Source organism: Calypte anna, chromosome 5A (genome assembly GCF_003957555.1).
Source record: "Calypte anna isolate BGI_N300 chromosome 5A, bCalAnn1_v1.p, whole genome shotgun sequence".
Classification (NCBI taxonomy): domain Eukaryota; kingdom Metazoa; phylum Chordata; class Aves; order Apodiformes; family Trochilidae; genus Calypte; species Calypte anna.
Window position 1 is genome coordinate 2,750,342 of NC_044251.1, and position 13,476 is coordinate 2,763,817.

Below are 13,476 nucleotides of genomic sequence, written 5' to 3' on the forward strand. Positions count from 1 at the left end.
CACCCCTCCTTGTCAAAGGTGTGGCTGTGTTCAAGGAAACATTGATTTCTTCTTTATCTTGGTCACTTTTTGAACCACCCTCTCTGAAGTTTTACTATTTACATCATCTGGCAGGAACAACAATTACATCAATTTACAATTACAACAATTTGCATCATCTCGAACTACACAGAGTGTAACTTAGCACTGGGAGAGGAATATGTTCTTTTGCTTTCAGCGTGCTACAGAATGATGCCCTTGTGCTTTCAAGACTGAGCAGTGGTTATCTGCTTTCCATTTTTGCCATTCCTTCTTTCAAAGATCTCTGTGATATTTCCCTCCTGCCCTTTTCAGGGTTAATAATGGCCTTTAGTCTCCCAGAAGTTCAATATAGGGTACCTTGTTTTGGTAACCATTTGTTTTTGGGGAAGTAATTGTTCACTTGTTTATATTAAGCAACTAAAGACACAGGATGGTGTTGCTTCTTATAGTCTGATCATCACAACTTGAGAAACTCTAAGAATGCTGTAAACCTCATCTTTCTGTGTAAGAGGAAAGAAAGCTCCTTTGAAGAGTCTGAATTGGGTATTTTTTCCTTATACCTGGGCATGAAATTCAGCCAGACCTTTGCTCAAGGAATTTCTTTTAACAAAAATTGAAAAATAAAATAGATTTTAGAAACAAAAATATTCAAGGTAAGCACACCTCATGAGTCTGCATGACTAAAAATGTCAGGTGCTGCTGAGCTGTGGGATAGAATTCACCTCATTTACAGAAAGCTCAGAGAAAAGTTCTGAATTATGCAGTTGGAATATATGTAATATGAAAGGGTGGCAAGCAAACACTTTAATTTTGTGGCTTTTACACCAAGCTGAATGTACTGATTTTGTCTTAGAAAACTGACAGAGGAAAGTTGTCTTCTCTGAAGTAATTTAAAGGCATATAGACAGGTATGAGTCTTGATATATTTTTAACATGTTTCTCTTCTAATACCTGTTAGTTTTGCTACGGTGTTTTTCACAATTTTTTATAGGAACACTTGTCTTGCTTTATTTTTCTTTATTCCAATAAAATGTAAGGAAAAAAGTCAATGAAATACCAGATTGCATAGTTCCTTTGATTGCATCAGGATACTTGACAGCTGGAAAATGCCCAACCAATTCAGCTTGGGCTGGTGTGGCACAGCAGTAGAAAGGAACCTTTTCATTCTGAGACTTCAATTTAAGGAGGTGTCCTGGTTTGGGCCAGGATAAAGGTGATTTTCTGTCTTGTACTTTTGCTTTTAGCTAAGTCTCTTGTAAGTAGCTGCACTTGCTGAAATTAACAGCAAGTTTCTCAGACAGTGTGTGCTTCTAGGACTGATAACACTCGATGTTTATAGTTACTGCTAGAGACTGGTGTGCAGAGCCAAGGGCACTGCTCAGCTCTGAGGAAAACATTTTACCATCCAGGAGGATACAGAGGTCCCACCTGCAGCCTCCTTTGGGGAGGAACCGACAAGATAGATGCCAGAATTGACCAAACAGAGTATTCCATCCCATGTACGTCACACTCAGTATAAATTTGAGGCATCATCAGGGCCGAGCTAGATCCTTTCCGGATTTCCAGATCTCCAGACTTCTGGATTTCCTGATTTCCCTGTTTCCCTTCCTTCACTCGGCATCCTGGAAGGATCCCGTCCGTTCGTCTGCCTGTGCTCCTGATCCATCCCAGCCCATATCTGTGTGTTCCTGCCTCCGGTTCCCAACTGCTGCTGACTCCAGGATTCCAGCCTGGACTTTCCCAGGGCTGCCCTGCAGCCTCGGTGGTGACGTGAGAGTTATTGGGGGAAAGGAGGGAGGAATGTGGTTTCCATTTTCCTGTATATTTCTATATATTTAGTAATTTTACCTATTTATCATTACTGTTCATTAAAGTTGTGTAGTTTAGTTTCCAACCCATCAGTCTCTCTCCCTTATTCTCTCTCCTTTCTTTATCAAGGAGAGAGAGATTAATAGAGAGCGTCTGTTATTCGGTTTAATTGCCGGGCCAGTGTTAAACCCTGACAGGAGGCATGGCTCAAAACTGAGTCTACAAAATCATTTCTTAGATGTTTTTCAAAAGTGGCTACTTCTGGGTGATGAAACTTCCTTGATATCTGGAAGGCTCTATCCTTATGAGGCTGAAATAAGAGAAACAACAACTTTGTTATCCTTTTTCCTTGTAATTGGTGCCACATTGCTATCTTCTTTGTAGGATTTGGACATCTGCCATATTTACTAAGTAAATATTTTGTTTATTTTTCCACTTAGGATTTTCTTGTACTCTTGTCTCAGCTGCCTTTCAGCCTCACCATGCCATGCCTTCCAGTTTTCATCTGTAGTAGGATGGGAGTTTTCTTTCTTTCTTCCTGAATTGTTCCATCTTTGGTTACTTCTCTTTTTATTCCAGATGGGAATCTGAGTTGAACTGCCTGGCATGTGTGCTTCTACTTTCTTGGTTTTGAGGTCCTTCCTTAACTGGAGGTGCTTGGACTCTGTATTGATATATTTAGATACCAGCAAATTTATGGAAAGCTGGAATATTTTTCTTCAAAAATCCTATCTACTCAAATTTACTAGGCATGTGCAATGGAGTCTTCTAAGGCAGTAAGTTCTTCCACTGTGGCAGATCTTCTTTGTTGGACCAAAATATATTGCCTTAATAATTATTCTTAATTTCCCAAACTGGTGTGTGAATAGCCACCTCATTTGAAACTCCATTTTTAGGGCAGGAGAGTTGTCTGGCATCATGCAGTTGTCAGTTGCATACTGACAGCACTCTGGGAATCTACTGAAGATGTCAAAGAAAGAGGGGAAACTGTGTCACGAGTAGTTGGAACTCATTTTGCAGCTCTTTTGTATTTGCACTGTGCCAGGATAACTTGGGTTGTTTCAGTTTTTCATAAATATTCAGAGCAAATGAACTGGGTAAGTGACAAGCATTTACACACTAAAGTAGCTTAATTTATGTACAAGTAAAAGCTCTTCAGGATTACTTTTTTCTCTGTTCCACATAAAAGACCTCTTTGTAGCCTTCTATAAAATAATTAATTTCTAAAGTATGAAGAACAAGAAAAGAACAAAACTGTTAGGTTTTATATATATATATATATAAATAGCCATGAAGGAGCTAGCAGAGTATGGCAGTACCTAAAGAAAAGTGGAAGACTAAACTTTTGCTTATTCTGTAGGAAACCACAAGATGACCTGCAGAAAAAGAAAACTGGGCAGTCATTCCTTAGGTAAAAGTTTCTAAAGAGTTGTCCTGGTTTGGGCCAGGATAAAGGTGATTTTCTGTTTTGTACTTTTGCTTTTAGCTAAGTCTCTTGTAAGTAGTTGCACTTGCTGAAATGAACAGCAAGTTTCTCAGACAGTGTGTGCTTCTAGGATTGATAACACTCGATGTTTATAGTTACTGCTAGAGACTGGTGTGCAGAGCCAAGGACACTGCTCAGCTCTGAGGAAAACATTTTACCATCCAGGAGGATAAAGAGGTCCCACCTGAGCCCTCCTTTGGGGAGGAACAGACAAGATAGATGCCAGAATTGACCAAACAGAGTATTCCATCCCATATACGTCACACTCAGTATAAATTTGAGGCATCACGAGGGCCGAGCCAGATCTTTTCCAGATTTCCAGATTTCCAGACTTCTGGATTTCCTGATTTCCCTTCCTCCCTTCCTTCACCCGGCATCCTGGAAGGATCCCGTCAGTTCCTCTGCCTGTGCTCCTGATCCGTGCCAGCCCATATCTGTGTGTTCCTGCCTCCAGTTCCCGACTGCTGCTGACTCCAGGATTCCAGCCTGGACTTTCCCAGGGCTGCCCTGCAGCCTCGGTGGTGACGTGAGAGTTATTGGGGGAAAGGAGGGAGGAATGTGGTTTCCATTTTCCTGTATATTTGTATATATTTAGTAATTTTTCCTATTTATCATTACTGTTTCATTAAAGTTGTGTAGTTTAGTTTCCAACCCATCAGTCTCTCTCCCTTATTCTCTCTCCTTTCTTTATCAAGGAGAGAGAGATTAATAGAGAGCGTCTGTTATTCGGTTTAATCGCCGGGCCAGTATTAAACCGTGACAAGAGTAAGGAAGGAACAAAAGGATGAGCCAGCTGGAAACAAAATGAGTTAGTATATATGTAGCTAATAGAATTTCTTCATACAGTCATTAAATATGGAAAAAAATGAACTGGCTCCACAAAGCAAATTAACTTGGCACTTCACACTCTAACAACCTGGTCTTTGATCTGTGGCCACCCTTAAAAAGCAGAATGCCTGCACCTGCAAGACCAACTATTGATGTAAAGAAGTATTACAGATGAGGTAGCCTTCCTTTTGGGGGGTTGCAAGATTACCCTGGAGAAGGAGCCACTTGTATTCACTAAAGTAAGTATTTTACTCAACAGAGGCTAACAAAGTTATGTTCTGAGTAGCTGAGAAGCTTCTCTAGCTGAAGTTTTCCTTCATCTATCATGCTTAGCAACTGAGATTTTGTAATTAGTTGCACTTGGTGTTAGGTTGCTTTATAAGTAAATGATGAATTCTTCTGTTTTTTAAAATAAAATAGATTTAGAAGAAATGATAGAAGAAATGATAGAATAAATGGAAGATTTTAATGATAAGGAATCTGTTGTGGGTTATTGAAGGATTAAGTTGGGAAGAAATAATACTAAATGGCCAATGGGATATTATGCTATTAAGAAAACAGTGGCTTTGTATGAAAATAACTGATTGGGTTTTGTTTTCCAGCATCGAAGTCAAACTGCTGTGTGGTGGCAGATCTCCAGTTACTCCCCAAAAACAGGCCTTGTTGTAACAGCAGTGATTAAAAGCAGAATGAAACTTGAAGTAGAAGCACCACAATGCTGTGAAGGTAAAATGTCTGCTGCTTTAGGTTGCTCAGGACAGCACCAAATAAACAACAGAGCCAGGGAGAAGGAGGGAGCAGAATCATGTGAAAAGGGTAACAGTGAGGACAGACCACTGGTGGCCAGTGCTGGGCATATTTTAGCCAGCTCTGGGGAACAGAAGTGTTATTGAGGGGCTTAGTGACCTAGGAAAAGCATTCCCTGGGAAAGTGCTGAAGCAGGGTGGGGAAGGTGTTCCCTTAAGGCTGCTGTATTTTGGAGCAGGATGGTTGATGAAATGTTTGCATTTTTCCAAGAAACTTATTTACAACCCAAAAAATGTTATTTATATTGAGCTTTACATCTTCATATAGTGCTGTGCAAAACTCTAGTACATCAAAAATGTGTCTGGGATCACATTTCTATGACCTTGCATTCTGGCAGTCTGAGGACAGTATTTGCTCTCCAGCTTAGTTCTTCAGCTGATCCCATCCAGCTTAGTCCTGTTTGAGAATCATAGCCATGATAATTTGGGGCATGTACCCCTTCTGCAGCACAGTAACCCCTGAGAGACTCTGTGCTGCATGTGAAGCATTTTTTTTTCCCACTCCCTCTCTTGGAGGAAAGATATTCTAGATGGCAAAAAGTTGAGATGTTGATGGCAAGAGGTTGAGACATGGTGGGCACTAAAACATTCATGTGAATCAGATGACATCTGTGTCAGAAGTGGGGCTTCACCAACAGATGGCCAAACTTAATGTAAAAATAGGTGTGAGCAGTTCCTGGCTGGAAAATCCAGTGGTTCCTGAGGTTATGAACTATGCCTTTGGGGGACCCATGGATGTCTCTGAAGAGAAAAAATGGAAGAGCTGGATGTGGAATCTTTCTTGGGAGACAGGTGCAGATCCTGCCAAGTCTTGTTGAATATAAATTTGTTTATGACCTTATTTTTTGCAGTTCATGGTGGCCTGCTTGCTATCCAAAGGAATGTGATCATGATCCCTGTGCCACTCCTTTCTAAGTGTAAGGGTATAATTAAAACACTGCTGTGTGAAATTGTGGTTCTTGTGGTCTAAGGAGCAGATTAGTACACTTGAAAATGTCTTTTTACCTATCCAAATACTTACATAAGATTTATCTAATAATTTTTCCTGCATTTCTGACTCTCCTGGTGAAGCAATAGCAGAGCTCAGTAAAGTTGCACAAAAGCAAAGATTGCTCCTCTGAGCCATTAAAACATTCTGTGTTGCATTAAGAACATTGGTGAATCATTTCCTGTGAGACTGTAGGTTCTGACTGGGGATTTCCCAAGTCGTGAACTGGGAGAAGGAGGAAAATTGCAGCAATGGTGCTGAACCTCACTTTTATTGACCTTTCAGAGCACTGATGCTCCCCACTAAGGTCATCACCACTGGTGTTTTGGTGGTGAGGAGTTGAAACTGTTCTGGAAATGTCAGTCTGATTGTACAGTCTGTGCTTTAGCACTGATACACATTACTTAAGATGCTCTGTTATACCCATCACATTTTTCAAATGCATGAAGAGGAGAGGAGATGGTGCCCTCTTCCATGACACTGCAGTCACTCTCCACTCACTCCTCAACAAGGCATCACCCACTGTATTTATCATCTTAAAATATCATAAGACAAGACCTTGAACTACAGGAACAGTAACTTCATTAGCCTGTTGCAAGAGTCAACAGCTGTATTTAGAGGACATGCTGTAAAATTGTATTTATTATTGTATTTCCTGCAAAGGCCTGAGCAAACCTCTCTGAAAGGAACTGTGACAGAAGGACCTTTCAGTTTCAGGGCCAAGCATGTCAGAATCAGGGTAATACAGGAGAGGAAAGTTGTTACCAACTATAAACTTTGCAAATTACTAACTACAAGCTTTATCTTGTGTCACATCTTCCATGCTGTAGTTTTGTGGGTTTGTAATCATGCCTATGATTTTGGCTATTTCAGTTTTATCCACTAATGCAGTTAAACTCAGCAGTGCTGTTGGGGTGTGTGTGTGTGTGTGTGTGTGTTTAGGGTTTTTTTGGTTGGATTTATTTGTTTGTTTGTTTTTGTGAATTGGTTATTGAGTTGCTGACCATCACAGTTAAGTCAGCTCAGGTCTGCTAAGTGATGTGTCCTCCAAACCAGAATTTGTGATGAACATTCCACAGAGACTGATTCATGTTCCATGTAGTTTCAAACAAGGGTGTTGATGTAAATGTTAGGCTGAATTTGCCTTAAGGGTAAACCTGTAGAGCTGCAAAGCTGGAATAACTAGGTGTGATAACTTGGAGGAGAATGCTGCTCAGAAAATTATGGATGAAAATTCAAATCCTTCTTTCATTAAAAAAAAAAAAAAAAAGTCCTGCAGTATCATGGGTAATGAAATTTTACATGCAACCTTCAGTTTTAAAGCAAGCAAAACATCATTGCATAACCCAATGGGAAAAAAAAACTACTTTTATGTCTGGTTACTGGCCCTGCCAAATCTGATCACCCCAAACATTTCCTCCTGCTCTCTAACAAGTGAAAATTAAACTAGGTTTCTTCAACATTGCTGTGAGGTTGATTTGCCTTTGCAATACATACTTTTCCATCTCCAGTGCTAAGATTTCCCATTCCAAAGCAGCTCTACACATCTAAATTGTAATGCAACCATTGCACATCTGCAGCTTTGCTATGCCCCTGTCAGAGTTAGAAGACTCAATGTGGACACATCCATGTTGGAGTGGCTGGAGAGCAGCCAGGCAGAAAGGGACCTGGGAGTCTGCATCAACAAGAAACTGAACATGAGCCAGCAGTGTGCCCAGGTGGCCAAGAAGGCCAATGGCATCCTGGCCTGGATCAGAAACAGCGTCACCAGCAGGTCCAGGGAGGTGATTCTTCCCCTGTACTCAGCGCTGGTTAGGCCACACCTCGAGTACTGTGTCCAGTTCTGGGCCCCTCAGTTTAAGAAGGATGTAGAGGTCCTGGAACAGGTCCAAAGGAGGGCAACCAGGCTGGTGAAGGGACTTGAGCACAGGCCCTATGAGGAGAGGCTGAGAGAGCTGGGGCTGTTCAGCCTGAAGAAGAGGAGGCTCAGGGGAGACCTCATTGCTGTCTACAACTACCTGAAAGGAGGCTGTAGCGAGGTGGGAACTGGACTCTTTTCACAGACGACCTTCAACAAGACAAGAGGACACAGTCTTAAGTTGTGCCAGGGGAGGTTTAGGTTAGATATTAGAAAGAATTTCTTTATGGAGAGGGTGATCAGGCTATGGAATGGACTGCCCGGTGAGGTGGTAGATTCTCCGTCCCTGAAGACATTTAAAAAAAGACTGGATGTGGCACTCAGTGCCATGGTCTAGCAACTGCTCCAGTGGGTCAAGGGTTGAACTCGATGATCTCTGAGGTCCCTTCCAACCCGGCTAATTCTATGATTCTATGATTCTATGTTGTACATGTAGGATGTAGGGATATTTTCCTTTAGCATTCCACCCCAGAGCCAGTCCCTAACACACTTAACACTGCAGAGCAATGGAGTTTCCCTGCTGTTAAGGTTATTTCCCAGTTCACCAGGTGGTTTTAATTTGTTTGTTTGTGTTTGATTTGTTTCCCTTCTAGTGAATCAGGGAAGCTGAAAAGCAGAGATGGAAATGAGAAGCTCAGCAGGGGAATAGCTTCAGAGCCTGTATTTTATAAGGGCTTTGTGAATGCTTTGTCTGCAGAAGTTACCCTATGCTTTGTAATGAGATGTACTAGAAAATGACACTTTGACAACTGCATTCATGACTCTTTTGTGAAACACAGCAAGTTTAGGCATGCTTTACCTGCAAATTTCACCTTGGCCCCTACTTAAATCTACAAAGCAATGCATATGACCCTTTAAGGAAAATATTACACCCTAGTTTCATTTAATATGTGTCAATAGCATTAAAGCCATATTCCAGTAAGAAATGGGGAGAAGAAAAGACACCAGAGAAAAATGCATTCTGGTTGAACTGTTGCCAGATGGCACATATCTGGTCCCTGAGCAGATGGTCCCTGAGCTGTAGAGTTCAGAGTACACATCAGGAAATGGAAATCAGCTCCTTCAGTCAGCAGCTAATTCAGGTTTTCTCTAAGTTTGTCCATTTTCTATCTGACTGTTGTGGGATGTTTATTCTTAGGTAAGGTGCTGGGGGCAAAAGTCTCTGCCTCTCAGAACCAGGTATTTACTGCTGATGGAAATGTATTTATTCTGGAGGCATAGTTGTATTTTGCTTTCGTAGACATGTTGAATTCAAAGGGTGTGTGTTTTCAATGTCAAGAGGATGCTTTGCTATTTTTATTTTTGTAACTGCTTGAGTCAGTATTCATATTTAGCAGAAGCACTGAGATGTTCAATTATCCTTTAGAAGTCCTGCAATTTTAAAGATATTTCTCATGGTGCTGGAAAGACATGGGAACACTTGAGGAAATAAGTAATTGGCTGTTTTCTTTCTCCTGGCTTTTTTTTTAAGGCATCAAGACCTAGCAGACCATGTTTCCTGTATATGTATATTGTACTCTAATCTATTTTTAACCTGTGGCTGATCCCAATTGAATTTGATTTGCTTATCAAAGATAAATCCATCCAAGTTCTGCAGAGGTACAGATAGTTGCATAAAGGGTTGAGATTTTTATTAATGCCTCCTCCACTGATGAGGATGCACTCCCAAAGAGAAGACTACAGTTTATCTCTGCAGCATTGTAAATACTGGTAAGTCAATGGATGTTTTTGTTTGTTTTTTCCAGCCTCATGTTCGTGAAATAACCTCATTCATTAAGGAATTTGGTCACCTTTCTGAGGCCCACGCAAAAAGCTGTTTTCTCTGTGCTCCTTCTCTTCCTGCCACCAGCCTTTAGGTGTCACTCTTACAGAGGACAGCAAGATGGGATAGTTTCGCAAAATACACAGGAATTGATGATACACTTGGGGAAATAAGTAATTGGCTGTTTTCTTTCTCCTGGCTTTTTTTTTAAGGCATCAAGACCTAGAAGACCATGTTTCCTGTATATGTATATTGTACTCTAATCTGTTTTTAACCTGTGGCTGATCCTAATTGAATTTGATTTGCTTATCAAAGATAAATCCATCCAAGTTCTGTAGAGATACAGATATTTGCATAAAGGGTTGAGATTTTTATTAATGCCTCCTTCACTGATGAGGATGCACTCCCAAAGAGAAGACTACAGTTTATCTCTGCAGCATTGTAAATACTGGTAAATCAATGGATTTTTTTGTTTGTTTTTTCCAGCCTCATGTTCGTGAAATAACCTCATTCATTAAGGAATTCGGTCACCTTTCTGAGGCCCATGCAAAAAGCTGTTGTTTCTGTGTGCTCCTTCTCTTCCTGCCACCAGCCTTTAGGTGTCACTCTTACAGAGGACAGCAAGATGGGATCGTTTCGCAAAATACACAGGAATTGGTGAATATAGTAAATGTGAAAAATAAGGGTTTAAAATTGTAGTTTATTGTTTTGTTGAGTGTATCTTTCAATTTAATAATGTTTGTTTGGTCAGTTTGTTGAGGTAGCATGTTGTATCCTCTTGTTTTGGGGTGTATGTTTAAGCGTACTTGTAAGGAAGCCAGACAAACAGGAGGAGTGGCCGACTGCAGGGTCCCGCCAAACAGGGACGTAACGTGACCATTCCCCTCAGCAGCAGAGCGAAGCCCGCGAAACGTGAAACCGTTCCCCTCAGCAACAGAACGAAGCCCCGAAAGCAAGAACCAGAGCTGGGGGAGCCCGCAAAATGAAAACCAATGATAAACTGATAAGAGACTGAGGGGAAGGGGCTTATGAAAAGTATAAAAGAACCGGTTTTACTTTATCGAACTTGAGAGCCGGTGGTAGGGCTACAGCTCCCTGGCCGCTCAGCGTGCTGCAGCACGCTGCTTATTATCTCTCTCAATAGAAAGTTTTAAACATAGAGTCAGCGTTTTTAACAGTAAACACTTGCTTTGTGGAATCACGGGAAAAAAACTCTGTGGCATTTTGGAAATTCTCCGTGACTTTTGCTTTTCTAAAAAAAAATTTTTTTTATTTTTTAAGTGAGAATGGAACCACCTGAGTTTATCTGTGTGTGTGTGTATACATACATATATATATATATGTATTATTTTTTTTTCCCTTAGGTCTTCTTCTATGGAACATATTCCACTCTGGTAAAATTTAATCCAATAAATCAAAGCTTCTTCCTTACTCTGTGGAGTTATGCTGGGATGGGGTAAAGAGACAGTGATGGAGATGGGCATCCATGGCTACTCCTATCTGAAGGGATGAAATATCTTTATTCCCGTGCCTGGTGAAGGTAGGTACAGACCAGCTCTCCTGCCTGGCACCTGGATTTGCTCCCTGAATCACTGACACCCCAAGGAAACAAACTGCCTTATTGATGCTGTGTATTTTGTCACCACTGAAGCAGGAGCATCCTCTTGTCCTTTTGATGACTCCTTGAGCACAGCTTTTGCTGTTGTTCTTTTAAAACCATTTTTCAACTATTCAGGGGCTTTATAAAGCCCTGTTTGTAACAGTGCCATGGTTACAGCAATCGAGGCAGACCAAAAACCAGAGGACAAAATTGGTCACTGTTACCTCTCTTCCATCCTCCCCAGGGAAGATAAAAGGGGAATTAAGAGACTTAAAAGTTGGAAATTAAAACGCGAACAGGTTTACTAGAACAGAAAACGGGCAGTGACAAAGAATAAGGAACAAATACACCAATATATTTATATAGCCCGGGCTCGATGCTGGCAGGAGAGGTGCCTGAGGGGCTCCTTGTAGCAGCGCCGACTCAGGAAAGGGCTCCAGGGCTCTCCCAGCACCTGATGGATGTGGATTCTGAAGGGCAAGGGGGAAGTGAAGGAGAGCGGGGCTGCTGCTCGGCCCCACCTTGACATAGTACGGGCTGGAAATGGGAGGGAATATCGACCCCTCAGGCTCCTGAAGAGCCTCTCTTTAGGTCCTTGTACCAAAAAATTATCCTGGTCCACTTAAATCGAAACAGAGTCGCAAGCAGGGGTGCTGTCATGACTGATTCGAGCTCTGCAACCACTTTGGAGTCGGAACTTTTGCTCCAAGGACTGATGTTTGCTCCCTTTTGTAGCGTGGTTCTGTGGGGGCGGGCAGGAGGAGTGGTGCCTCCCAGGGGTTGTGTTTCTCTGTGTAATAGGATGCCTATTAAGGATGGTTTTGACAAGCTGTTTCTTGTAACTAACTACATTATCCTGATTAACAGGCCAGATTCTGCAGGCTTTATGTAGGGCCCGTGTGTGAACGGAAGAAATGTAGCAGTGACAGAAATCAGTACTGGAAGACTTGAATTTTCGAGGGTGAGGTGTTTTCTTCGTTCTGACCCCAGTGCCAGAAACATTGTGGGGTTGTGATACACCATTTCTCTCTAAACATGAATTAAAAAAAAAACCCTATCCTATTTACAACTATATTTTTCTCTATTTACATTGCATAGCTAAGGTTGGATACCAAGTCCAAATGTTGTTGTTGCTCAGGTGGCCCAGAAGGCCAAGGGCATCCTGGCTCAGATCAGGAGCAGTGTGGCCAACAGGAACAGGGATCTGATTCTCCCCTTGTACTTGGCACTGGTGAGGTCACACCTGGAGTTCTGGGTCCAGTTTTGGGCCCCTCACCTCCAGAAGGACATTGAGGTGCTGGAGCTGGTCCAGAGGAGAGCAACAAAGCTGGTGAAGGGACTGGAGGGAAAGTCAAAAAAGGAGAGGCTGAGGAGGCTGGGGGTGTTCAGTCTGGAGAAGAGGAGGCTCAGGGGAGACCTCATCACTCTCTACAACTCCCTGAAAGGAGGTTGGAGCCAGGGGGGGATTGGTCTCTTTTCCCAGGCAACTCTCAGCAAGACAAGAGGGCAGGGTCTCAAGTTGTGCCAGGGGAGGTTTAGGTTGGAGATTAGAAAGAATTTCTTTCTGGAGAGGGTGATCAGCCATTGGAATGGGCTGCCCAGGGAAGTGGTGGAGTTACCATCCCTGGAAGTGTTTAAGGGAACGCTGGATGTGGCACTGAGTGAGGTCATAGGCTGGATTGGATGATTTCGGAGGTCTTTTCCAGCCTCAGTAATTCTGTTATTCTGTAACTATTATTTGAGAGCAGTTGTCTTGTCACTAGATATCTCATGTAGATTTATCTGGATTACCCTAACTGTTGTCACCTCTATAAACCTTTAGGGCTACAAAGAATCTGTTTCCAAGTCAAATGGATTACTTGAATCTTCCAAGAATGTCAAGTGAAGACAATCTCCTGTCTTGATGTCTGGTTTTGCTTGAGAGTGAAGTATTCCAAGATTGCTCTGAGACTGGCTGGGCATCACTCTGCTTGTGGGAGATGGTGAGTGGTTGCCTTTGCATGAGTTCTTTCATTTCCTCTTTCCCTCACCTTTTTTGTTTTAATTCAAGAGTTTTCTTGATTTTGCTTTTTGTATTCTCTCAGTGTTACTGCTGGGTGGGGAGTGAGTGAGGAGATGCATGGATGCTTAGCTGCTGGCTGGAGTGAACCCAACACAGTTTATTGTACTTATATTGATACATCCCTTTATTTATTTCCATGTATTTGTAGCATTCTAAATGTTCCAAGCCCTAATTCTTTCTGATTGAGACTATGACA